The following is a 27,965-nucleotide window of genomic DNA, read 5'->3' on the forward strand; positions in this document are numbered from 1 at the left end:
TTCATAGGCATGTTGTTTTGTTTTTAATTAATCCACATCTTTTGCTCAAATTTGATATAATGAAGCCAATCTTGGACTTGACATCAATAGTTAAACTAACATTAAATTAAGCTACTGCCAAAAGCTCTTCTAATAAACTAAGAATTGAAACAACATAGGACTATCAGAAATATTAGTAAAATCAAACATAATTAATTAAACTTCCTGATATCGGATTTTTAAAAAATGTATGACTACTAAAAGCATCCACAATGGGCGCCCTAAAGTCCGCCCTATAGGGCACCCTATGCTCCGCCACATCAGTATTCTATCCTCATACCCTTCCACCTGCAGTGGGACGCCCTAAAGTCCGCCCTATAGTTTTCACTACTATTTTGTTAATTAATTTTTTATGTTTTCAAATATGTCATGCAAAATTAAAAAAAAAACACTACGATTAAAGGCAAATCCTACATTACTAATTAAATTTTTTTACAAGAGTTAGAAATAAAAAACAAGTTCACTAAATCCTACATTACTAATCCTTCATTCCCAGCTTGCGGCGCAGATCATCGATCATCCACTTGATGTATTCGGCTTTGCTCGGGTCCTCGCACTGTATGAGGGCGTGGTGCGTGTCCAACAACGTCCTCCGGTTGGCGGCCGCCACCAACTCCGCATAGGCATGTCCCGCAGCCGAAGTCGGGACCGGGGTCCGGGTCGGGTCCGGGGCCGCGGCCTGTGAGGATGTCGCCTTCGCCTTGCCCTTGTTCTTGGCAGCCTTGACGCCAATGGGACCCCGGGAGGACATCGGTGTGCCGTAACTCTCATCCTCGTACATCGGCTGGTTGAGTTCCATCCGAGGTGCCCCGCTGTCGCTGCTCGTATAATCATCGGCGGCGGTCTTCGTCCTCTTCGCCGCAACCAATAGGGGCTTAATCCCTCCTTGGAACTTCTGCTTATCCTTCAAGAGGAGCCAGGAGTTGTAATGCTTGAAATCGCCGTACAATGAAATGTACGACGCAAGCGCTTTATCGCACACATCAGTCAAACTCTCGCCGCTGCCTTGCTCTCTCAAGCACTTTTCGTACTCCACCGAGAACAAATTGACCTGCTTCTTCACCTGATCCCAGTGCTTGTGGAGCTGCTCCCTATGGCGCTTGTAGGCAACTGCCGGCTTGGCCTCGTTGTAGCAGTCAGCGATGCACTCCCAGTACGCGATTTGCTTTTGGTTGTTGGCAAACACCGGGTACTCCGAAATATCAATCCAACACCTAACCAAGACGATGGTTTCTGTCAACAAGGAAAGATTACAGAGAATTATCTACTCCGGAAAAGTAGCACAATTAACATGTAATTGATATATGATTGATTCTACTAGGAATAGATTAATTCTCTACCATATTTACATCCTCTCTCTACCTTTAAGAGGATGAACGTTCTGTACAAAATACACATAGAAATAAAGAATGAAACCTTCCTCCTAATATCTTCTCTTCTCTAAATCCCTCCACTCTGATATGGCATCAGAGCGGGTTCCATACTCCATGGGACTCAGAAACAAAGTCATCATCGCCCCTAACCATTCTCCGCCTTTAGCCTAATCTCTTCCAAACCAAAACCTGCAAATCAGCAACCCAAACCATGTCGGACTCAGAACCAAACACTCCAAAAAAACCCCAAACCGAGGGCAGCCAATCTGCCGCCTTTCCACCCGAATTTACTGCACAACTTGCGGCGTTCATGAAACAAAATTTCAGTATGCCACCAGAAACCAAGCCACCAAAAATGACCCAGCCAGTTCAACCAGACCATCCTGAGAATTTCGGGGAGGTCTCTGTGAAAACCAAACTGAACGGAGATAATTATCCCCTGTGGGTGACCCTCATGAAGCGAGCGATCGGGGGAAAATGTTTGACTTCTCACATAATCGGAGTTTCAAACCCCCCCGGTCGAAGATCCCAGTTATGCAAAATGGCAACAACGGAATGATACGATATTCAATTGGATTATCAACAACCTCGAGACAAGCCTGGTCAATGAGGTGTCCCGGTATGAAACGACAAGAGACTTATGGGACGGACTTGCCATCACATACGGGAGCGGCTCAGACCCCGTCCATATATGGGATCTGCACCAACAAGCATATGACATGAGACAAGGTACAATGACATTGGAAGAATTATGGAACAAATTCCAGGAATTATGGATCATGATTGACACCCGAGACCCAAATCCAATGAGTTATCCGACAGAGATCGAAAAATACAACCAAAGAGAGCAAAGGTTTCGGGTGTACCAATTCTTGCGAGCCCTAGATCACAGGTATGATGCGGTAAAAAAGGAAATAATCAACAAGGATCATCTCCCCACAGTAAAACAAGCATATGGAATAATTCAAAGGGAAGCTATCAATTCGGGAGTCCTCAAACCTGAAACAAAGGAATCAACGACGGGAGGCATCGGCGCTGGATTAGCCGCCATAAACCGGCCACCGCTGCCAGGCTACTCCTCAAACATTGCAAGCCGCAACCGAGCAGGAGACGGGGACAAAAGCCGGCACGTTTGCTCCCACTGTGGAGGGAAGAAACACACCAATGAGGGGTGTTTTCTCCTAATCGGGTACCCCGAATGGTGGGACGAGATGAAGAAGGCCAGAGCAACAAGGGCGGCCAACCGAAACCAAAATCGAGGCGGTGGCGGAAGAGCAGCGATGGCGGTGACAGAAGGAGGCTGGCCGGATGCTACCATCACCGGAAAACACCAAAATAGCGGAGTACCGGCGGGCAGCAGCACCACACCAACGGTCTCGTCGGGAGTGACAATCGGAAATGGAGCGCAGCAAGGGGAGGTCGGATCGGGACTGATGGCGGCTAGGATTCCAGGAGGTAAATGGGGGTTTTGTTATCAAAACCCCTCAAATTTTCTTAACGCCCATTATCCATCACAAAACTTCCCTTTAATTGAAAACCGACCCCAAATCTGTGCAGAATTAGGTTTCCGACCCCACATGTCATTTATGTGTCGATCTGCCCCCGGAATTCCTAAAAATTTGCAAAAGGGACCCCATAAACAATTAAAACCGTGTTTTTTAGCCCCAAGTAATAAAAAGTCCCTATACCGAGCCTAATATTGAGTGTAGAAATGCCTTCCAAGCATTAGCCAACTTGCTAACTATCCAAAATATTCCCGAAATTCAAGGAAAAATTAATCATTGGATATTTGATTGTGGAGCCACCGATACCACGTCCTATGATGCCTCTGATTTCGCCAATATCTCCACCACAAAAAAACCTATATACAGACTGCAAGTGGAGATTTAGCACACGTCCAAGGGGCTGGCTCAATTACTATTTCACCGGATTTAAAGCTGTCTAACTGCCTATATGTTCCTTCGTTGTCTCACAAACTGATATTTGTTAGTCAAGTAACAAAAGAACTTAACTGCAACTTACTAATGCAACCACAATTTTGAATTTTACAGGATACGAAGACGGGGGGATAATTGAGCGTGACACTGAACACAAAGGACTATACTATGTAGACAGGATGGCTCAACCCGGGGCTGGAATGTTGACTCACAGACTGACAGACAAGCAAACCTGGCTGTGGCATCGTCGGTTAGGGCATCCATCTCTAGGATATTTACGCCTACTTTTTCCAAAAATTTCTGCTTCAGATAGTTTAAATTGTAAGACTTGTTTTTTGGCCAAGAGTCACTGACACTCATTTAAGTTAAACAATACTCGTGTGAACAACTCTTTCTCTTTGATACACTCTGATATTTGGGGGCCTACACCGGTCACTGGTGGGAATGGATTTAGATACTTCTTATTATTTGTGGATGACTGTATTAGAATGTCTTGGGTATATTTCTTGAAAAGCAAATCCGATGTTTTTGAGAAATTTGTGATTTTTTACAACCTTATCCAAACACAATATAAGCAACGTATCCAAATCCTTAGATCCGACAATGGAAGGGAGTACATTAACACCAATGTGCAAACCTTCTTTTCTGATAATGGTCTCGTTCACCAAACCACATGTGCCTATACTCCCGAGCAGAATGGGGTAGCAGAACGGAAAAATAGGACTCTACTTGAAATGACTAGGGCCCTCCTTATTGAGTCACGTACACCAAAATCCTTTTGGCCAGAAGCAATAGCCACCTCAGTCTATCTACAAAACCGACTTCCCACATACATCCTGAACTTCAAAACTCCTCTCGACACCCTATCCACCTCCACAGAAATACCATCCTCATTATCCCTCGAACCCAAAGTCTTTGGATGCACAGTCTTTGTCCACATTCCCAAACACGACCGATCAAAGTTTTCCCCATGTGTAGTCAAATGTGTGTTCGCCGGGTAAGGGGTCAACCAAAAAGGGTACAAGTGTTATGACAAAAAAAAAACGCCACCTGTACACCACCATGAACTGTGACTTTGTTGGGGGGGGAATACTTTTATCACCAACTTGAGAGTCAGGGGGAGACAGATACTAGCGACTCTCCAAGTTGCCTTAATCCCACTACTACTCCAAAGCCATCTCCATCCTCCGTTGTTCCCTTAATCAATCCACTAATGAGCCCCCACCCTGATAGCGGCCCCACTGAGGAGGACAGCAACACCATCGAGCCATCTGCGACGTCTCATAGTTAACAGCCCAATCTATCCTCACCGTCTTCCACTCATGAGGTAAGCCCCAGTAATAATTCTCAAGTTAACGAGACTAACAATGTGAGACAGGAAGATGGTGGAACTGAAAGTGAGGGGAGACCAGTGGAGGAAGTACAGATGAGGATCAAGCGGTGGATGCAGACACAGGATTATACAAGCTGCCCTACAGACAGACGAGGGGAGTCCCACCCAAACGGTACTCTCCAGAATGGCAGGGTCATCGAAAGCCCAGATATCCTGCAGCCTATACTGTGATTGGGCCGCTGACTGAGATGGCCAAGGCCTTTGAGGCAGCCATGTATGAAGATGAGGACATACCGCGTTCGGTTGAAGAAGCTATGAGACACAAACACTGGAGAGCAGCAATGGAGAAGGAAATGGAAGCCTTGATAAAGAATCAGACATGGGAGAAACACGTCTTGTCTGAAGGGAAGAAACCGGTAGGATGTCGATGTGTGTTCACCATCAAGCGGATGGCAGACGGATCGATCGAAAGATACAAAGCCAGATTAGTGGCTAAGGGATACACTCAAACGTATGAGATAGACTATGATGAGACCTTCTCTCTGGTCGCCAAGATGAGTACTGTAAGGGTGCTGCTTTCCGTAGCCGCATGCAAGGACTGGCCACTGCATCAATTTGATGTGACCAACGCTTTCCTACATGGAGAACTGAAAAAAAAATGAAGAAGTATACATGGAAGCTCCTCCGGGCTACTCTGGAGAGTTCAAGAATGGAGAAGTCTGCAAATTGAAGAAAACTCTCAACGGTCTCAAGCAATCTCCTAGATTATGGTTTGGGAGGTTCTGTCAGACTATGACTTCCGCTGGATTCAAACAGAGCAACTCTGACCACACATTGTTCTTAAAGAAGAGGGGGGATAAGATCACGTGCTTAATCTATGTTGATGATATGATTATCACCGGAGATGATAAGGAAGAAATCGAGAACCTGAAGAGAAGCCTGTTTCAAGAATTTGAGATGAAGGATCTAGGAGCAATGAAATACTTCCTAGGGATCGAAGTTTTGAGATCAAAGTATGGCATTTTCCTTCGTCAGAAGAAGTACATTCTAGACCTGTTGGCAGAGACTGGCCTACTTGAGTGTAAACCGGCAGAAACCCCAATCATACTAAATCATGGATTGAAGTTGGGGAAGGAGGCAAATTGGCTGACAGGGGGAGATATCAGCGCCTGGTCGGAAAATTGATCTATCTTGCGCATACTAGGCCAGACATAGCCTATGCTGTTGGGGTAGTAAGTCAGTTCATGCATCAACCCCAAGAAAGTCACATGGAGGCAGCATTGAGGGTTATGCGCTATTTGAAGGGTACGACGGGATATGGGATCCTACTTGAAAAAAAAGAACATTTGGAGATCGACGGATACACAGATGCCAATTGGGCAAGCAACCCAAATGATAGAAGGTCCAAAGCCTGGTACTTCACCTTCCTTGGAGAAAACTTGGTGACATGGAGAAGTAAAAAGCAGAAAGTGGTAGCTTTGTCAGGTGCGGAGGCCGAATTTTGTGGAGTAAAGAGCGGCATAACGGAAATCCTATGGCTGTGAAGACTACTGTCAGAAATGAATTTTCCACCTGTACAAAGCAGCCGACTATACTGCGACAACAAGGCGGCAATCAGTATCTCCGAAAATCCAGTTCAACACGATCGAACCAAACATATAGTGATCGATCGTCACTTCATCAAGGAGAAGCTCGATGAGGGAGTTATTGAGCTCCCGTTTGTAAAGTCAGAACATCAGCTAGCAGACATCTTGACCAAGGCAGTCAACACCAAATTCTTCAAGAAAGTTCTAGGCAAGTTGAACATCGGAGATGCCGTTGCTCAACTTGAGGGAGAGTGTCAACAAGGAAAGATTACAGAGAATCATCTACTCCGGGAAAGTAGCACAATTAGCATGTAATTGATATGTGATTGATTCTACTAGGAATAGATTAATTCTCTACCATATTTACATACTCTCTCTACTTTTAAGAGGATGAACGTTCTGTACAAAATACACACAGAAATAAAGAATGAAACCTTCCTCCTAATATCTTCTCTTCTCCAAATCCCTCCATTATGATAGTTTCATCCGGGTTGTAGTTCGTCCTCCCTGGGGAGAACTCTTCATTCTTCTCCGGAGGCGGCAACTTCTGGGCCCTTTGCCTGTTCCGCTTCTTCTTGGTGGCGGTGGGGGGATCGCGGCGGGGTGGGGCGTGGGCGTGGGCACGGGTGGGAGACAGCTCCATGTCTGACAGCCCTTACGAATCCGTACTGAAATCGGGACCGTACTGGGTGTTGGAGTCAAAGGGTCGGTATTCATCAGGGTCTGTACCCAGCCACTGTGCACCACCACTAAACATCGAACTATTCGGACTTGGGTATGTTAGGTTTAGTATACTGAAAAGCATGTTTCGAGCAAATTTGCACGAATAGGAATCTTGATTGTATACGGAAAAACTCTACAATCCACTTTTAACCCGATTCAGTATTATTCGAGCAGTTTGCACGAATAGAATCAGTATATTATTACATTGTGTTTACTTGTGCGTTTATAAGATGTTTTATAAACATTTAAATGCATAAGAAGTAAACAAAGCCTAAGTCTTTTGCTTAGTAGACTGGTCGTGGGCTGCGCTCACTTTAAGGTACTACAGTCGGTTCGAAGCAATGCTTTGCAAAAGGAAAAGAAGAATTTCACAACCTAGATAGGCTTTGGCTACCTATTGTGAAAGGTTGCAATGTCAGTCCGATTATTTCTAAGCCTTATTGAAATAAGATGACGTTGGTGTGATATAGCACTGAATGGATCTAACAGCAAGACGTGTCTTTATGCTATCTACTGAAAGACGAGGTCTTGATAAATATCTATTTCTTAATCAATGTACGTTAGCATTGAGCATACGATATTGAGTATCTACTACTTTGACTTACCAAAGGTGTGGGTTTTTCGTCACCCAACAATCCAGGTATATTGGGTAGTGGTGATCATTATCTAGCGGTGCTAGGATTGCTATTATGTTGAATCGTGCGCGAGGTGAGTCTCGTTTGATAATGTCCTCAAGAGGAGCTTGAACAAGGTTTTATTATTCGGAAACTGGTCAGTTGGAATTTAATTATTCCATGAATAATAAATAAATGTTTCCTGCTAAGTCCACTCTTGGAATTAATAAGATGTTAATTAATTAAGTCCATAGCAGACTTTAATTAATTAATGGACATTTCTATCTTAAGCGCGAGAAATAAATAATAATAAACAAAATGGAAACCCGGATTACTTGTAATTTCAGATTTGGATGGGGAGGTCAATATTACGTCTGTAGTGGCTGCTCGTAATATTCCAATATAAGCTTGTATTAAATTGTGGGTTCAATTTAATTAGTAAAAAGCTAATTGGGAGAGCCATATCCAAAACCTTCCATAGATCCCTGACTGGGCCCAATATGAACTTAATATAAATAGGAGAATAAAAGAGACAGAATCATTATTCAAAATATGAGAAAATTTCGCGGACGAAGCATAGGGCGCGGACAATGGATGTGCCATCGTCCGCATGGCTACAGTGGCGGACGATAGTTCACCCGATGCATCGGACGGACTATCGTCCGCCCCACTGTGGATGCCCTAAGACATAGATAGATAATTGATGTAGGAAATGGACACTCTTAAGTTTGGGGTGTCTTGTGGATTCGGACTCCTTTGTTCTCCTTTTTTATTACTCCATTTGTTCTTTTTTTTATGTTTTTTAGTATTTTATCGTTGTTTTGTTTTTGGATAATTTTTGTTTTAGTTTAACATTAGTTTCTTTTTACTTTAAGTTAGCAAACACCTTTTTGGTTAGAATGAAGTTGAGTTAGAATGAATGAATTCATCACTTGTGCAAATGGGTTTTTAAGATAGAGTTGCTAGTGTTGTTACAAAATGTTAAAATTTTCGAAAATTTGTTTTTGTGACCAGTAAATTGTACTCCCCTGAAAAGAAAAGTATGAACATTTGGTTCGATACGAGTTTAAAGTATGATTGGTAAAGTAAGAGAGAGAGAGAAAAAATGGTAGTGTAAGTAGTGTTAGTGCAGAGTGGACTCCACGTCATTAGTAGTGTAGCATATATAAGTTGTACTAGTATATAAAATGAAGTGTGGGGGTAATGTGTTACTCCCTCCGTCCGGCCATTAGGAGTCCCACTTCTTGGCGGTACAAGTTTCAAGAAATGTTAAGAAAAGTGGGTGGAAAAAAGTTAGTGGAATATAGTCTCACTTGTATATATTAGTTTTAAATGAAATGTGAGTGAAATGAGTTAGTGGAATGTGGGACCCTATTAGCATTTATAGTAAAAGTGAATCGGGACTCCTATTTGCGGACAGACTAAAATTGAAAAACGATACTCATATTCGCGGACGGAGAGAGTATTTAACTATTACAAAGTTAGAAAGTTCATATAGACGGACTAATTAGAAAATACTGTCCATGGATAAAGTATATTGGATTATAACTTATTCGATGAGTGAATTTCCCTTTTGCGTTGTCACATGCGTATTTCCTAGTGATATTTTGAGCCTTTATTGATTCATGTGTGATTGAATAAGCATGTGTCTTTGTTTCTAGAACTTACTTTTTTTTATTAAATCTACATATTGAACGTGAGTCTAGGAGATGAAGTTATGTCATCTTTTGATAACCCAACCTATAAAACTTGCTTTCTTAGTACTCTACATAGTGAATATGAATCTATAGGATGAAGTGGTGTCATCTTTTAATAACCCATCGTATTCCATACATGTCCCTCACACATAAGTTCCCTAAATAGCCTAAAACCCTATTTTTATTGTTAAGCCAAGTATATACACTACCCACCTTTAAGTGATGAGCTTAAAGTGAAAAGGAAATTATAAAAAAAAATTTGAGGGTGTTGAAAAATGTTAAAAAGAAAAAGAAAGGAATGGAAAAGAAAAATAATGAAAAGGTATTGGAAGAAAAAGGAAGAAATTAAACAAAATCTAATATTTCTCTGAAATTTGTTTTGATATGGTTTATTTTTGGATGTTTAAATGAAAGTCGAGCACTTATACTTTTTTATAAATTTAGCTACTATAACCTATATTTCCCTATCTTCTAAAGTGCCTACATTATACTAATTTTTTATAATGATCTTCTGATTTTAGGATTATATTTATACTTTAGAGGAAGAAATATACATTTTGAGAAAGTCTATAATAAATATTGCATATGACTTTGATTTGAATGTATACCCTTTGCTTTATATACTTGAGTGAGAGATATACAACATAAGTACATTATCTACTTGTAAGTGTATAATGACAAGATGATGTTAGGGTTAGTATACTGAAAAGCATGTTTCGAGCGACTTCGCACGAATAGAATCTTGCTTGTGTACGGAAAAACTCTACAATCCACTTTTGACCCGATTCAGTATCATTCGAGCAGTTTGCATGAATAAAATCAATATATTATTACATTGTGTTTGCTTGTGCGTTTATAAGATGTTTATAAACATTTAAATGCATAAGAAGTAAACAAAGCCTACATCTTTTGCTTAGTAGACTGGTCGTGGGCTGCGCTCACTTTAAGGTACTACAGTCGGTTCTAAGCAATGCTTTGCAAAAGAGAAGAAGAATTTCACAACCTAGATAGGCTATGGCTACCTATCGTGAAAGGTTGCAATGTCAGACCGATTATTTCTAAGCCTTATTGAAATAAAATGACGTTGGTGTGGTATAGCACTGAAAGGATCTAACTGCAAGACGAGTCTTTATGCTATCTACTGAAAGACGAGGTCTTGATAAATATCTATTTCTTAATCTACATACGTTAGCATTGAGCATACGACATTGAGTATCTACTACTTTGACTTACCAAAGGTGCGAGTTTTTCGTCAGCCAACGATCCAGGTATATTGGGTAGTGGTGATCATTATCTAACGGTGCTATGATTGCTGTTATGTTGAATCGTGCGCGAGGAGAGTCTCGTTTGATAATGTCCTCAAGAGGAACTTGAACAAGGTTTTATTATTCGAAAAAACTGGCCAGTTGGAGTTTTATTACTCTATGAATAATAAATAAGTGTTTCTTGCTAAGTCCACTCTTGGAATTAATAAGATGTTAATTAATTAAGTCCATAGCAGACTTTAATTAATTAATGGACATTTCTATCTTAAGCGCGAGAAATAAATAATAATAAACAAAATGGAAACCCGGATTACTTGTAATTTCAGATTTGGATGGGGAGGTCAATATTACGTCTGTAGTGGCTGCTCGTAATATTCCAATATAAGCTTGTATTAAATTGTGGGTTCAATTTAATTAGTAAAAAGCTAATTGGGAGAGCCATATCCAAAACCTTCCATAGATCCCTGACTGGGCCCAATATGAACTTAATATAAATAGGAGAATAAAAGAGACAGAATCATTATTCAAAATATGAGAAAATTTCGCGGACGAAGCATAGGGCGCGGACAATGGATGTGCCATCGTCCGCATGGCTACAGTGGCGGACGATAGTTCACCCGATGCATCGGACGGACTATCGTCCGCCCCACTGTGGATGCCCTAAGACATAGATAGATAATTGATGTAGGAAATGGACACTCTTAAGTTTGGGGTGTCTTGTGGATTCGGACTCCTTTGTTCTCCTTTTTTATTACTCCATTTGTTCTTTTTTTTTATGTTTTTGAGTATTTTATCGTTGTTTTGTTTTTGGGTAATTTTTGTTTTAGTTTAACATTAGTTTCTTTTTACTTTAAGTTAGCAAACACCTTTTTGGTTAGAATGAAGTTGAGTTAGAATGAATGAATTCATCACTTGTGCAAATGGGTTTTTAAGATAGAGTTGCTAGTGTTGTTACAAAATGTTAAAATTTTCGAAAATTTGTTTTTGTGACCAGTAAATTGTACTCCCCTGAAAAGAAAAGTATGAACATTTGGTTCGATACGAGTTTAAAGTATGATTGGTAAAGTAAGAGAGAGAGAGAAAAAATGGTAGTGTAAGTAGTGTTAGTGCAGAGTGGACTCCACGTCATTAGTAGTGTAGCATATATAAGTTGTACTAGTATATAAAATGAAGTGTGGGGGTAATGTGTTACTCCCTCCGTCCGGCCATTAGGAGTCCCACTTCTTGGCGGTACAAGTTTCAAGAAATGTTAAGAAAAGTGGGTGGAAAAAAGTTAGTGGAATATAGTCTCACTTGTATATATTAGTTTTAAATGAAATGTGAGTGAAATGAGTTAGTGGAATGTGGGACCCTATTAGCATTTATAGTAAAAGTGAATCGGGACTCCTATTTGCGGACAGACTAAAATGGAAAAACGATACTCATATTCGCGGACGGAGAGAGTATTTAACTATTACAAAGTTAGAAAGTTCATATAGACGGACTAATTAGAAAATACTGTCCATGGATAAAGTATATTGGATTATAACTTATTCGATGAGTGAATTTCCCTTTTGCGTTGTCACATGCGTATTTCCTAGTGATATTTTGAGCCTTTATTGATTCATGTGTGATTGAATAAGCATGTGTCTTTGTTTCTAGAACTTACTTTTTTTTATTAAATCTACATATTGAACGTGAGTCTAGGAGATGAAGTTATGTCATCTTTTGACAACCCAACCTATAAAACTTGCTTTCTTAGTACTCTACATAGTGAATATGAATCTATGGGATGAAGTGGTGTCATCTTTTAATAACCCATCGTATTCCATACATGTCCCTCACACATAAGTTCCCTAAATAGCCTAAAACCCTATTTTTATTGTTAAGCCAAGTATATACACTACCCACCTTTAAGTGATGAGCTTAAAGTGAAAAGGAAATTATAAAAAAAAAATTTGAGGGTGTTGAAAAATGTTAAAAAGAAAAAGAAAGGAATGGAAAAGAAAAATAATGAAAAGGTATTGGAAGAAAAAGGAAGAAATTAAACAAAATCTAATATTTCTCTGAAATTTGTTTTGATATGGTTTATTTTTGGATGTTTAAATGAAAGTCGAGCACTTATACTTTTTTATAAATTTAGCTACTATAACCTATATTTCCCTATCTTCTAAAGTGCCTACATTATACTAATTTTTTATAAAGATCTTCTGATTTTAGGATTATATTTATACTTTAGAGGAAGAAATATACATTTGAGAAAGTCTATAATAAATATTGCATATGACTTTGATTTGAATGTATACCCTTTGCTTTATATACTTGAGTGAGAGATATACAACATAAGTACATTATCTACTTGTAAGTGTATAATGACAAGATGATGTTAGGGTTAGTATACTGAAAAGCATGTTTCGAGCGACTTCGCACGAATAGAATCTTGCTTGTGTACGGAAAAACTCTACAATCCACTTTTGACCCGATTCAGTATCATTCGAGCAGTTTGCATGAATAAAATCAATATATTATTACATTGTGTTTGCTTGTGCGTTTATAAGATGTTTATAAACATTTAAATGCATAAGAAGTAAACAAAGCCTACGTCTTTTGCTTAGTAGACTGGTCGTGGGCTGCGCTCACTTTAAGGTACTACAGTCGGTTCTAAGCAATGCTTTGCAAAAGAGAAGAAGAATTTCACAACCTAGATAGGCTTTGGCTACCTATCGTGAAAGGTTGCAATGTCAGACCGATTATTTCTAAGCCTTATTGAAATAAAATGACGTTGGTGTGGTATAGCACTGAAAGGATCTAACTGCAAGACGAGTCTTTATGCTATCTACTGAAAGACGAGGTCTTGATAAATATCTATTTCTTAATCTACATACGTTAGCATTGAGCATACGACATTGAGTATCTACTACTTTGACTTACCAAAGGTGCGGGTTTTTCGTCAGCCAACGATCCAGGTATATTGGGTAGTGGTGATCATTATCTAACGGTGCTATGATTGCTGTTATGTTGAATCGTGCGCGAGGAGAGTCTCGTTTGATAATGTCCTCAAGAGGAACTTGAACAAGGTTTTATTATTCGGAAACTGGCCAGTTGGAGTTTTATTACTCTATGAATAATAAATAAGTGTTTCTTGCTAAGTCCACTCTTGGAATTAATAAGATGTTAATTAATTAAGTCCATAACAGACTTTAATTAATTAATGGACATTTATATCTTAAGCACGGGAAATAAATAATTAACCAAATGGAAACCCGGATTACTTGTAATTTCGGATTTGGATGGGGAGTTCAATATTACTTCTGTAGTGGCTGCTCGTAATATTCCAATATAAGCTTGTATTAAATTGTGTGTTCAATTTAATTAGTAAAAAACTAATTGGGGGAGCCCATATCCAAAACCTTCCATAGATCCCTGACTTGGCCCAATATGAACTATTATAAATAGGAGAATAAAGGAGACAGAATAGAGATAATTAATTATCGTGAAAATTTCGCCCACTCTAATTTTAGAGGGGACGAAAATTTCAAAAAGATTTTCTCCTCCGTGAGATTTTCAGCTCCTCCTCCGTGAGAAATTTCTGTCTTCTTTATTCAAGTCCTAGTGTTTCGATAAGATCAACCCACCCTGATGTCGGAATAGAGTTCGGGACACCAGTCAGAAGATCCATGGTCTAGTATTGAAGATCATCGTGGAGAAGGCGCGAGCAATTGACGATTCTTTGGAGAAACAACGATGTAAATTGGCCAACTCTGTAGCAAGCATGTTTTAGGGATTTTTTGTGCTAAAACATGTTTGAAATTCAATTTATGAGCATGATACATGTGATAATTACGCGAATAGAATTTGTTTAAATAATCTGCAAAATAGATCCGTATATGTGATCCGTTAGAACGCATGCTTCCGCTGCCAACCCCTTCAATTGGTATCAGAGCCAGGTTTTTGCCTCTGATTATTTGGATTTAAATTTATGAGCATGATACATGTATTATTTGATTTCGACGCATGTTCTTGGTGTTTTGTTTAATTTATTATGCATGATGAACTCAAGAACTATCGAATCAAAGAACTTGAATTACTCGATCGTACGAGACGTGCGATCCGTCAGCGCTCGCACCGAAACGGATCACACCACGCGCAATCGAGGTAGGGATGTAGAGACAGTGGGAGCCGGATAGCCATGATCACGGGGCGACGCGCAGACAAGCTAAGGCTCGCGCGCCGTCGGCTGAGACCGCAAGCCCCAGACGCACTCGCGTCGAGATCGACGCATGAAGCTGGCGAGGTGCGGTGGTTCGTCTGAGAATCACCGAGACACTAGGCGCCGAGAGCTCCAACCCTAGGCGGAAGGACCGAGACGGGCGGTCGGAGCTGGCCGAGAGCAGGAGCACCTCCGTGCGCGCCGCTGGCCGAGAGCTCGCGCCACCCGACGGCTCGGATGGCCGAGACGGGCATCAAGATGCTGGCCGAGAGGCGCGCGCCGACGCGTGCGCGCCTGGCCGAGAAGCGTCGACACTCGTCGGAACACGACGCCGAGACTGGCGCTCGCCGCTGGCCGAGAGGAGCCGCGCCTACGCGCACGCTCCTGGCCGAGAAGGTGGCGACTCCCGACGAGCCGCTGGCCTAGACGCCGTGTGCGTCGTATTTCGACGAAGAACTCGTCGGATTTTCGTCGTTCATCGTTCGTGCGAACCTCGTACAATGAGATAACGATGAAGGATTATTTTAATGATTATTTAATTATTTTATTAAAAGATATTATTAAAATATTATTATTTAATGGAAATAAAATCTTTTGGGAAGATTTCCCTAGATTCTTGGATTTTAATTAGGAAAATATTTAAGATGAATTTGGAAATAAGATTTGAATATATCTTTTATGGATTTTATGTATTATATAAGATTTGATTTAATATCAAATCATGAATTAATTAGATTCTTTCCTTATTCATTGGATTTATATGGATTTTATTCCTAGATGAATCCTAGTTATATTTGGAAAATAATAATCTAAATTTTATCTATATCCTATGGATTTATATGGATTTATTCCTAGACAAATCCTAGTTGGATTTAGATAATAATAATATTATTTTATTCTTATCCTATGATTTTAAATGAATTTATTCATAGATAAATTCTAGATGGATTTGGATTGTGATAATACAATATTTTATTCATATCTTATAGATTTATATGGATTTGTTCCTAGATAAATCTTAGATGGATTTGAATAACTATAATATAATATTATCTAATTCTATGGATTTATATGGATTCACTCCAAGAATAAATCCTAGATGGATTAGGATTAATATTAATATTAATTTATTTTATCCTATGGATTTGAATAGATTTAAGACAAATCCTAGATGGATTAAAATAAGTATTAATCCAAGATTATCCTTATCTTTTGGATTTATATCCTAGATAGATTAGGATAAAGATAATATATAAGAAAATCCGTATTTAATTGGATTTAGATAAATTAATTTATCAAAGAAATCCTAAGTAATATTTGATATATTCTAGATGTCTATTCTAAATAGAATTAAGATTTGTATAAATATTGGTTGATTGGATTTTATTTATCGTATGGATTATGATGGAATCGTTTTTATCTAGTAATATCCTAGAACGATTTAATAATGATAATCCTAGATCAACGTTATCTTGAATTGAAGGATTTGATTCTATCGAAATAAAATCTAGAATGATCCTAAATGGATTTAGATAGTTAACACTATCTTGATAAATTCTAAATGAATTTGGATAATAATTATCCAAGATAAAACATAATTATTTAATTGATTCTCCCTTGACTAGATTAAATAATTGTCATTAATTATCCAGTGTGTTTAAATGCCATGCATTAAATGGATTTATTTGTCTATTTGGTGTTTATCTTTGTAAGTGGATTATCTGCTTTATCTGCTTATGTGATAATTATGCAAAAACCATATAAAATATCTAAGCGATAATTACAACAAGTGCGTTGTATATGTTCTCCATCAATTGGTCTGCAATTTATGAAGTTTTTTTTATTATTATTGCCACCTGCTCTGTGGGGACAATAATCCTAAGAAATAGCGAGTTCATAAGGCGGACTTCTCAAATATAAATAGTATGAACTAGAATGTGGTTTCCAATATTATCGCCACCTACTCTGTGGGGACAATAATCCTAAGAAACTACGAGATTCAGAAATTCACACAGAATTTATGAGATAGCTTAATCTTGTTAGCAGCACATGAGCATTGTTATGGGAGTGTGTTGTAGAAATGAGACTCTGTAATGCTAAATTCGGTGGTCTTGCTTCGGCAACATTAGGCGGCCATGCCACTCTGTGGTCTCTGGACTATTCGTCGATGATTGTGACCAGTAAAATTGTAAGATTTTAATGCGTATTGACCTCCTCTGAGGGATACAAAATTTTAATTTTACAGTTGCAAGATACATAATTGTTTTGTGGTTATTTGTGATTATGTATTGAGCATAAGTATGTGATAATAAGTTTATATGCCAAATCTTCATTATGTCGTTCATATTTTGTCCGCGATCCTTAATGAAATGAACTCGAATGCCAAAATTATGTAGACTGGAAATGAAAATGGATAAGATTCTCATCGCTAAAACTTGGAGTTTATACTCAATGATTCATGTCCTCCATTTCCTCGACATAATTCCACGAAGATTGTTCGAGAATGCTTTTTGCATGTACTTGACAAGTTCTTTGAGGAATAAGGTCAAACTATTTTCTTATAAGTTGCATGACAAGTCTTGGTTAGTGACGATGAAAGATGGGTATCAATAGAATCTGTCAAGATGATTCGATTGGAATATCCTAGAGGAACAGAATGTTTTGAGGAATCTTTTGATCACTCAAATAGTTTTTTGACTCAAGTCATCCTCTAAAGTAATAAGAAATGACTACAAGAAGGTTTAACTGAAAAGTATAAAACCCTCAGAATATTAGTTGTTATATTACTTTTAAAGGAAAGTAACATGATAGATGACGAATTCATAAATGTTGCATTTTCCCTAAGTCCTAGTTCATTTGTACAAAAGACTAGATATGAAAATGAGAGAGCTTGAATTGTCATAAAAGTTGTTTAAAGCGAGTGAAGATGCTTAGTAAGTTGGATTGACCTCTTTTAGAGAAGGACAATGACTTACATAACAATGCAACTTCTAAGTAAGAGATCTTGATCCAGTTAGGTGTTTGTTGCAGTGGGAGCTGTTAATGCTCAATTATTGTTTTATGGTTGATGTTTAAGGCATCATAGTATTGAAACAATATAGATGCAACAAGATTGAGTATTAAACAACACATCAACTTCTTAAACAATGAATGATGAAGTATTTATGGCTAGTCTTAAGGCCAAGAAAATACTTAGTTATTGTTCAAACTGATCTAGACTATCAAGATTTTAACAATTTGTTAAATAGTTTGAAAGTCGGGAATGTCTATTCGATGCACTATGAGTTAGAATCATTTGATTCAGAATACTTATATAAGTGCAACGTAGAAAGACTAGCAAGTCTCAATGGTTTACACCAATGAGGAGACGAGCAAAGCGTTATGATCAGTAGTGAGAGTCTAATCTCCATTAACGAATCCAAGCATTCTTTCAAAGAACGGGATAGTTATGTAAGAAGGAATCGAAGTCTTTCTAAGACAAGTTTGATCAAATGATGAGTTGTACTCATGAAAATCTTATCATTGATGGGACAAGCGTTAAATATAACGAGATACACCTTAAAAAACTACCATCATCAGTACCTTCTACAAAACACGAGTTGTGGACTAGAGTGTCTCTAGTCTAGCACATCTCAAGATGTAATGTTGTTCCAATGCATGTTGGAAAGGTATCCAAGTAATTGGAGTTGAGTACTGATCAGACATGTTTTAAGGTTTTCCCAAATGATGTAAGGTTATAAGTTCTGTAATCTTCAAAGATTGAATTCTTGTATGAAGATCAAGAAAGGAACTAAAAGCCTAACAGTGCGATAACTCTCAGTACAAAGAGAGATATCGAATTTTCCACGTTACCAAGGACTAATACCATTAGAAGCTTTTGCACTAATAAAATCAACTTCAACACCTAAGATTGTTATAACCATGTCGTAGTGGGAGCGTTCCTAGGAACATAACAAGTTCATGGGTCTAAGAGTGTCGCAAGACTCGGTCTTAGATTAACTTGAACATAATCCCTTTAACTACAATGTAGAATTGGTTCATTTGGATATTCATCCTTGGAAAGGTGGTAGATTCCAAACTACAATCTTAGATAGACAACATATTTTACAAGACTTGCAATACTGCCTACAGGTTGTGTCAGTCAGTGGGAGCTAGTACATTTTCAAGAGTAAATGTGGATCTCAAATGGCTAGTCAATGACAATGGGCTATTCCCAAAGAGAAATATCATATTCTCGCTGTTGTTGTGCGAAGATTTTTTTGATCCTTCTGTCTATCAGCACTTACATAATTAGAATGTATGTATCATGATTGTCAATACAGCTTTCTATTAATAGAAGTCTTGAAGAAATCATCTACATGGAACATCCTAATAGGTATGTAATAGAGGGCAAGAAACACATGATTGGAAGCTTATGAAGACCTTTGTGGTCTTAGGCACACATCTAAATCAGAGTATGTGTTTTAGCTAGATTGTCAAATGTTTGGAATTTGACATGTGCCCTTAAATGTGTTGTGAGGAAAATGAAGTTGAAAGTGCATTAAATATGGTATTATTGGTACTCTACGATGATGAAATCTATAAAAGTTGCAAACAACTAAGATTGACATCTAGCGTAGGAAACTGGTTGTCTACCAAGTTTAAGATAAAGGATTTAAGATAAACTAATTACATTCTAAGCATCTAATTCTTTGAGATTGCTAGAAAGAATGATGAGATTCTCTTAGGAATCCTATATCTATACATTGCTTGGAACATTTTAGCATTAGAATTTCCATGAAAATGTTTTTACCATTCAAGATGGAATTGTCTTGTCTCTAGTCAAGTGTCGTTTGACACTTAGTGAGAACAAGAATTATGAGACTGGTTCTGCAGATAGATGTCTCATGTATGCTATGATGTGTACTAAGTTTGATATTAGTTGTGCTTTTGCACAGCAAGTATATATCATATTAACCATGGCAAAGGACTTTGATTGAGGTAATGGATATACCATGGTACTTGAGAAAGACTAATCGCTATATTCTAGTTTACCAGTCATTCATGAAATGTCCTTGGGGTTACACTGACTAAGTCTTATGACTAATCAGTGATCGAGTAAGTCATCCTCATTATATGTGTTTACATTAGGAGTATACTCCTAGAAGCTTTGATCGTAAGTTTGAGTATGCCTATGAGTATTTTTACTCTAGCAAAGGCTAACTCAAGGGAACACGAGATCATAAGCTAAGCAATCACATAGAGAGATGAAATTAATTAAAGATCAAGTACGCAACAAAGGCATAGTGGTGGAAAAGATATTATCTGGGAACAACCAAGCATATTTTTCACATAAATTGCCTTTGTGGCAACATGTTTCAAACATGATGTGCAATGAATGGTAGTTCGATATATCTAGCTCCAAGACCTGCTTTGTGTATAAGTGGGAGAGCTTTTGGTAGTGGGTATACTCGAAAGCATGTTTTGAGTATAAGTGGGAGATTGTTAAGGTTAGTATACTGAAAAGCATGTTTCGAGCGACTTCGCACGAATAGAATCTTGCTTGTGTACGGAAAAACTCTACAATCCACTTTTGACCCGATTCAGTATCATTCGAGCAGTTTGCACGAATAGAATCAATATATTATTACATTGTGTTTGCTTGTGCGTTTATAAGATGTTTTATAAACATTTAAATGCATAAGAAGTAAACAAAGCCTACGTCTTTTGCTTAGTAGACTGGTCGTGGGTTGCGCTCACTTTAAGGTACTACAGTCGGTTCTAAGCAATGCTCTGCAAAAGAGAAGAAGAATTTCACAACCTAGATAGGCTTTGGCTACTTATCGTGAAAGGTTGCAATGTCAGTCCGATTATTTCTAAGCCTTATTGAAATAAGATGACGTTGGTGTGGTATAGCACTGAAAGGATCTAACAGCAAGACGAGTCTTTATGCTATCTACTGAAAGATGAGGTCTTGATAAATATATATTTCTTAATCTACATACATTAGCATTGAGCATACGACATTGAGTATCTACTACTTTGACTTACCAAAGGTGCGGGTTTTTCGTCAGCCAACGATCCAGGTATATTGGGTAGTGGTGATCATTATCTAACGGTGCTAAGATTGCTTTTATGTTGAATCGTGCGCGTGGAGAGTCTCGTTTGATAATGTCCTCAAGAAGAGCATGAATAAGGTTTTATTATTCGGAAACTGGCCAGTTGGAGTTTTATTACTCTATGAATAATAAATAAGTGTTTCTTGCTAAGTCCACTCTTGGAATTAATAAGATGTTAATTAATTTAGTCCGTAGGAGACTTTAATTAATTAATGGACATTTATATCTTAAGCATGGGAAATAAATAATAAACAAAATGGAAACCCAGATTACTTGTAATTTCGGATTTGGATGGGGAGTTCAATATTACTTCTGTAGTGGCTGCTCGTAATATTCCAATATAAGCTTGTATTAAATTGTGGGTTCAATTTAATTAGTAAAAAGCTAATTGGGGGAGCCCATATCTAAAACCTTCCATAGATCCCTGATTGGGCCCAATATGAACTATTATAAATAGGAGAATAAAGGAGGCAGAATAGAGACAATTAATTATCATGAAAATTTCGCTGACTCTAATTTTAGATGGGACGAAAATTTCAAAAAGATTTTCTCCTCCGTGAGATTTTCAGCTTCTCCTCCGTGAGAAATTTATGTCTTCTTTATTCAAGTCCTAGTGTTTCGATAAGATCAGCCCACCCTGATGTCGGAATAGAGTTCGGGACACCAGTCAGAAGATCCGTGGTCTAGTATTGAAGATCATCGTGGAGAAGGCGCGAGCAATCGACGATTCTTTGGAGAATCAACGAGGTAAATTGGCTAACTCCGTAGCAAGCATGTTTTAGGGATTTTTTGTGCTAAAACATGTTTGAAATTAAAGTTATGAGCATGATACATGTGATAATTACGCGAATAGAATTTGTCTAAATAATCTGCAAAATAGATCCGTATATGTGATCCGTTAGAACGCATGCTTCCGCTGCCAACCCCTTCAGATGACATATGAGTTAGTAGCAATTGATTAACGTTTAATCTTTTGTGCATGTTACTTTGCCACTTTAATTTATACTTCTATGTTTTTTTACCTCAAGTAATGATGATAATCTAGACCTATATAAAAGAGTTTGTTTTGAGTTTTTTCTTTCCTTTCCTTTGTAATTGTTGTGCATATTGAAGAGTTTGAATTGCTCAAATGTTAGTTTTTCAATCAAATTCATACCATTTGGTAATTTGATAAGTTTATTAAGTAGTATATGTGAAGAAATAAGTGAAAGCAGTTTAAAATAGAGAAAGAAGGATGCCCAAACAGCACAAGGCCGAAGTCAAAGAATCATACCTGATAGGGTTGGAATTGTGATTGAACCTCCACCAGATCGGGGGAAGAAAGGGTAACTTCAGGGGCTTACTCGGTGCTCAGGTCAAACAAGGCCAAACTCCATAAAGTTGCACCCGACCGGGTAGGAATCACTTCCTAAGGGCATCCATAATAGACATAGGCTAGCAATAGTCTAGCCAAAAACTCATCCTGACACTGTTGGTTTATGGAATTACAAGATATAAACCGGACGTAATACAACCCAAAAGAAGGAACACAAATGGAGAAACTGAAACGAAATTACAATGGAAAAATCAAAACAAATAAACCGTAAATAGAAGCTAGCCGAGTCGAGGAGTCCTCTTTCCGCAAGATGAGATACGCCACGGTAGTGCTCTCGTATTGGCGTTTCATCCCCAAATATAAAACAACTCCGTCTCTAGTGAAGCAGCACCGTTATCAGCAGAGCTCCGACGAACTGGATGGAGGAGAGGGAGAAGCTTCGACAGAAGGACAATGTAGAGAGAGGGAGAGAGCTTATGTTGTTATGCTAGTGAACGATTTTTTTAGAGATGCATGGAATGGCTAGCCTATTTATAGGCATAGTCCACTGCAGGGGTCAACAGCCATGATGGATGTCATCATTGCAAGATCGTAACCGCCACCGTTACAAGGCATTACGAGAGCTGGAGAGGCTGCTCCTGGACGGACGTATCGGGACACGCTGCGCGTCTAGTGATAAGTCGTATTCTAGGCCTCGGTTACTGGTCAGTATGACAGGTTTAAATGATTATATTTGCAAAGCAGTTGCTCAAAGTGTGCAGGATAAGTGTTCTGGCCAGTAGGGAAGTTCCGGAGTGTTCGGGTAGAAAAAGCGCCAGCATGGTCTCATACTGATCCGTATACGTGCTAAAACGGCTTGAGATGAAGAAGACGGATAGCTGGGACGGATTACCCACAATTAAGGGCAAAGAAGTCAAATTGCAGCGAGGATTTACCCTAAAATCAAGGGTAGCCTCCCTATAAAAGGTAGCCAAGTTGGAGAGAGAAGGGGCCGGGGAGAGACTTCAATTCACCATCATCTTTAGGTAGAGAGTTCTCTCGGTAATTTCAGTCTTTCAGCCGTGTCCCACTTCTTGCCTCGCCGAGCCATGATCACCTGACGTTCAGAATGTTCCCGAGTTCCAGTCATCGTCCGTTCCAGTTAGCTAGATCGTAGTTCCAGTCAGAGATTTTATCGCCCGGAGTGGCAAACAATCTTTAAATTGCTTTCGTAGTTTAATTAGTTCTCCGTCTTTACGTTGGATTTCTGTTACATTTTGGGATTTTGTTGTTTTGAAATGCTTGCTTTGGATATCCGAACGTGTTAATGCTATGAAGTTGATTTCCGTTTCGTTCATTGTAGTGTTCTTTTCTTTCCTTGTCTAGTTAGCTTAGATCTAAGATTTCTCGGTGTTTTAAGTGCTAAATCTCTAAATTCTGTTACGTAACAAATTTCTTTAGGATAGGTAAACAAGTACTATTTGATCTGGAAGTAGATCGTTGCATGCAAGGCTTCGTTTTATTTTCTGAATCGATCTTTCATGTTGACCAGCATGCAGAAGTCCAGTTTCAGCGTTTGATTTCAGATTTGATTTCTTAGTTTTAGATCTGTGTTCGCGAGTTGTTAATCTGCGTTTGCCGGGTTGGATCTGGAATTGTTATCTGAGTTTAATTTGTGTTGTTGGAGAAGATGATGTCTACATCCAGATTGGGGACCACCTTACTTTTATTTACTTTTGCTTCCTTTTGTCCTTCACCTCTGGTTGTACCTGCAGATCTGTCAGCCTAGTCACCACTACCTCCACTACACTCTGAATATTCTGTTTAGCCAAAAATAGAAATACCGTCCTTTCCAAACAATTTCTGTTACACCATGTCCCCTCATTTCCACGTACACAGTTGCATTCCATGATCTGCTCCCCCATCCTAGTCAGTAGGACGCCACCCTTTAATTACTCGCCTAGGTAGAAACTCAACCCGAGCGTGGTAGCTAACCAACCCTCCAAAACATCACCGCAGTAGTTTAAACGCACCATCTCTGTGGGATTCGACCCTTACCTCCACTATACTGATCAGTAGAAGTGGGTTGAGGAATCTTTGAAGACGAGGTCTAGGCCTAGTTAGGATCTTTATCCTGCCAGTAGGATATATCCTCACTTGAACGACACCTACGCACCTCGTAACCTCTTCAAATGGCGCCGTTGCCGGGGATGGATGGCGTTTTAGATACTATTGTGTGTGATACTTTGGCGTAAATATTGTGTATAATTTTTTCTCTTTTTCTTTTGTTTCAGTTTATGAGAAGCAGTTCGGATCCTAATCCGTGGAAACCGAAGATACTTCAGCGAGGATCCATACTTGTGACCACTCGTTCTGGCCTGTCAACAACTCTGTCTGACCTAGACACGAGTAGCGACGAAGAACAGTACACCATAGAAGGACCAATTCCCGTGGAGTTACCACTGTTGGAAGGCAATCCAGGAATGGCTGCCAACATGGACGAAGATCCAGAGATCGGTACGCTGAATGCGCATACCGAAGGAGAACCACCGCAAGCTATCGTGGTCACCCCGGGACAGACTGCTTGTGACGTGAAGCCTCATGTCATAGCGATTCTACCTACATACTGCGGGAAAAGCTATGAAGGGCCGTATGAGTTCCTTCACGAATTTTGTAAGATTTGTAGAGCGCAGAGAAGACCAGCAGGAGCGACTGAAGATGATTATAGGCTGAAAGCTCTGCCATTTGTGCTCAAGGGGGAAGCGAACACCTGGTTCATGCGCTTGCCCCCTGACTCTATTGAGACTTGGGCCGACTTCAAGTCAGCATTCCTGGGCGAGTTTTTTCCGTCATCTAAGACAAGCGCACTGAAGAGAGAAATAACGAATGTGAAGCAAGGATATGACGAGCCCTTGAGCGACTATCGGGCAAGATACATGGGTCTTTTGGAATCGTGTCCCAACCATCGCATGGCGGACATTGAAGTACATCATACTTTCTACGAGGGCATGAACGTGGTAACCAAAGACCTGGCCAATTCATCTTCGGGAGGAAGCTTCACGCAATTACGGGTCAGCGAAGCAAAGAGAGTCCTAAGGAAGCTACTGAATGCAAAGAAAGAGTATGACCATTCAAGGGAAGGATACAACCGAGAGCGGGCTGCTGTTGCATCGACTACTGATCAGGAGAACAAGCTGGAGCAGAAAATGGACTTGAAGATGGATGAGCTGAAGAAGTCACTTTTGAGTGCCATCGAGAAGAGCACTCCACCACCTCTCCCAACTGGAAACTACAAGGGTGCAGAGCAGGGGAATCAAGGGGCCCAATACGAGCATCCGAATGACTTGATCAGTACGGAGCAAGCTAACGCTGCTGGGTATTTTAACCAGAATGGGAATTGGATCCAGGGGAGACAACGGGACGCACCATGGAGGGACCACCCGAATTTTCGATGGGGAGAAGGGAACCAAAACCAGAACCAAGGTCAAGGCCAGAACCAATATAACCCTTACCCGAACCAAAACCCTAACCGTGGACCAGCAAACCCAGACTTCCAGCCCAACTGGTCAGGAAGAAACCAACAAGCCCAAAACCATAACCCACAAAGCTCAAACTCGAACCCTGTTTACGTGCCACCCCATCAGAGAAATTTCCAAAACTACCAAAATCAACCAAACCAAGCATCCCAACACCATCAGAACCAGAATCAATTCCAAGCCCAGCACCAGAATCAATATCCTCAAGATCAGTACACTCCTCCTGCCCAATATAACCAATACCCGCCTAATCAAGGACAGCAAACCTTCCAGAACTATCAACACCAAGGGCCGGGTCATTTCCAAAACTCGAACAGGCCGAGGAGATCCGTTGAGGACATGATGAGTGAAATGCTAGCATCACAACAGAACATCAAAGGAGAATTGCAAGCCCATAATGAGGTCGTGCAGGGGATGCAAAATGCCCAGAAAGAACATAAGGCGAACATGGATATGATGAATAGGCAGTTAGCTCAACTGGCCAGTTCGATGGGTGATTTGAAGGGAAATGCAGGAAAACTCCCATCTACAGTCCAAATGCCCGAGAAGGCAAATGTGAGTAAGGTCACGTTGAGGTCAGGAACTACTTATGATGCACCTCAACCGAAACAGCCGAGTGAAGGATCGAATGGAACGAAGATAGGAGGCGAGACAATTTCAGCTGAGGAAATAGGGAATTTCATGCCTCGAATGCAGGATCCATTCTTCCTGGATGATACACCAAGTATAAGAGGTGAACCCGATGCCTTACTGACCAGGAAGGAACCTCCTCAAGAGAAAAATCCCAGAATGGAGGCTCGGACCCAAGAGCTACCAAAGAAAGTTGCTGAGGAACCCGTAGAAGAGAAAAAAGGGGAGAAACCATTCCCATTCCGATTTGTTACAAAGAGGAAGAAAGAGAACCCGGTCGACTACTTGTTGATTTTTGGAAGGTTGGACGTCACCATACCATTCCTCCAAGCCGTGAAACTACCCCCGCTCGGAAAATTCATTAAGGATTTCATAGCCGGGAAAGCTCAAAAAGATGGACAAATCATGGTGGAAGGGATCGCATCCGCAATTGTGCAAGAGAAACTGCCGCCCAAGAGGGCCGATCCAGGTATGTTCACTTTACCCATAACTATAGGGGATGTGAAAGTTGAACATGCGATGTGTGATCTTGGAGCTTCCATTAATGTCATGCCATTATCAATCTATAACCGACTGAAAGGAGTGAGGCTGTCAAACACTAGGGTGTTGATCCAGCTGGCTGATAGGTCGTGCATAAGCCCTGAGGGAGTTTTAGAGAACGTGTTGGTTAGAGTACAGGAGTTCACATACCCTGCTGATTTTTATGTGATCAAAATGAGTGAGCATGAAGCGAGAGAGTCTAGTGGAGTCTTGTTAGGGAGACCTTTTTTTAGAACGGCTAAGACAATAGTGGATATGGCCGAGGGGACTATTTGCATTGATTTTAATGGTGAGAAGTTTACTTTTGATATAAATGATGCCATGAAGAAACCCATTGATTCTGAAAATCTATGCTTTGTTGATGTGATTGACCCTCTAGTCCAAGATTTTCTTGAGACCGAACTATTACAGGAAAAACTCCAGGCTTTAGATGCTTGTGATCAGGCCGACGAAGAAGCTGCTGCGTGGTGTGATTTGATCAGTAGCCAGGGGTTGACCGACGAAGAAATAGAAGGAGCGATCAAGGAATTCTGTCAAAAGTCGGCGTTCATTGGAGCCACAGGGGCCAAGCTTCCAGTCAGTACGGAAGAACCTTCAGGGGAAGACTTAAAGAAAGACGGGGAGGCCCAGAAAAACCCTCTACCCGAAGACACACTTCCACCCCAAGTCGAGCTAAAAAAGTTACCATCGAACTTGAAGTATGCCTACCTCGGGGAGGAGAACTCATATCCCGTAATCATAAACAGCAGTCTCACAAAAGAACAAGAAGCGCGGCTACTGGCTGTGTTGAATAGGAATAAGAAGGCAATCGGATGGAGCCTTACAGATCTAGTAGGGATAAGCCCCGACGTTTGCATGCACCACATCAGGCTAGAAGAGGGAGCGAAGGCTCATCGAGATGCTCAAAGGAAGGTAAACCCTAACATGCGAGAGGAAATTTTAAAGGAAATCTTGAAGTTGTTGTCGCTAGGGATTATCTATTCAGTGCCGGACAGTGAGTGGGTCAGCCCGATCCACATGGTTCCAAAGAAATCCGGGATCCAAGTTGTCAAGAATGAGAGGAACGAGCTGATTCCAACAAGGCTGGTCACGGGTTGGCGAATGTGCATCG

Source organism: Salvia splendens, chromosome 1, assembly GCF_004379255.2.
Source record: "Salvia splendens isolate huo1 chromosome 1, SspV2, whole genome shotgun sequence".
Lineage (NCBI taxonomy): Eukaryota > Viridiplantae > Streptophyta > Magnoliopsida > Lamiales > Lamiaceae > Salvia > Salvia splendens.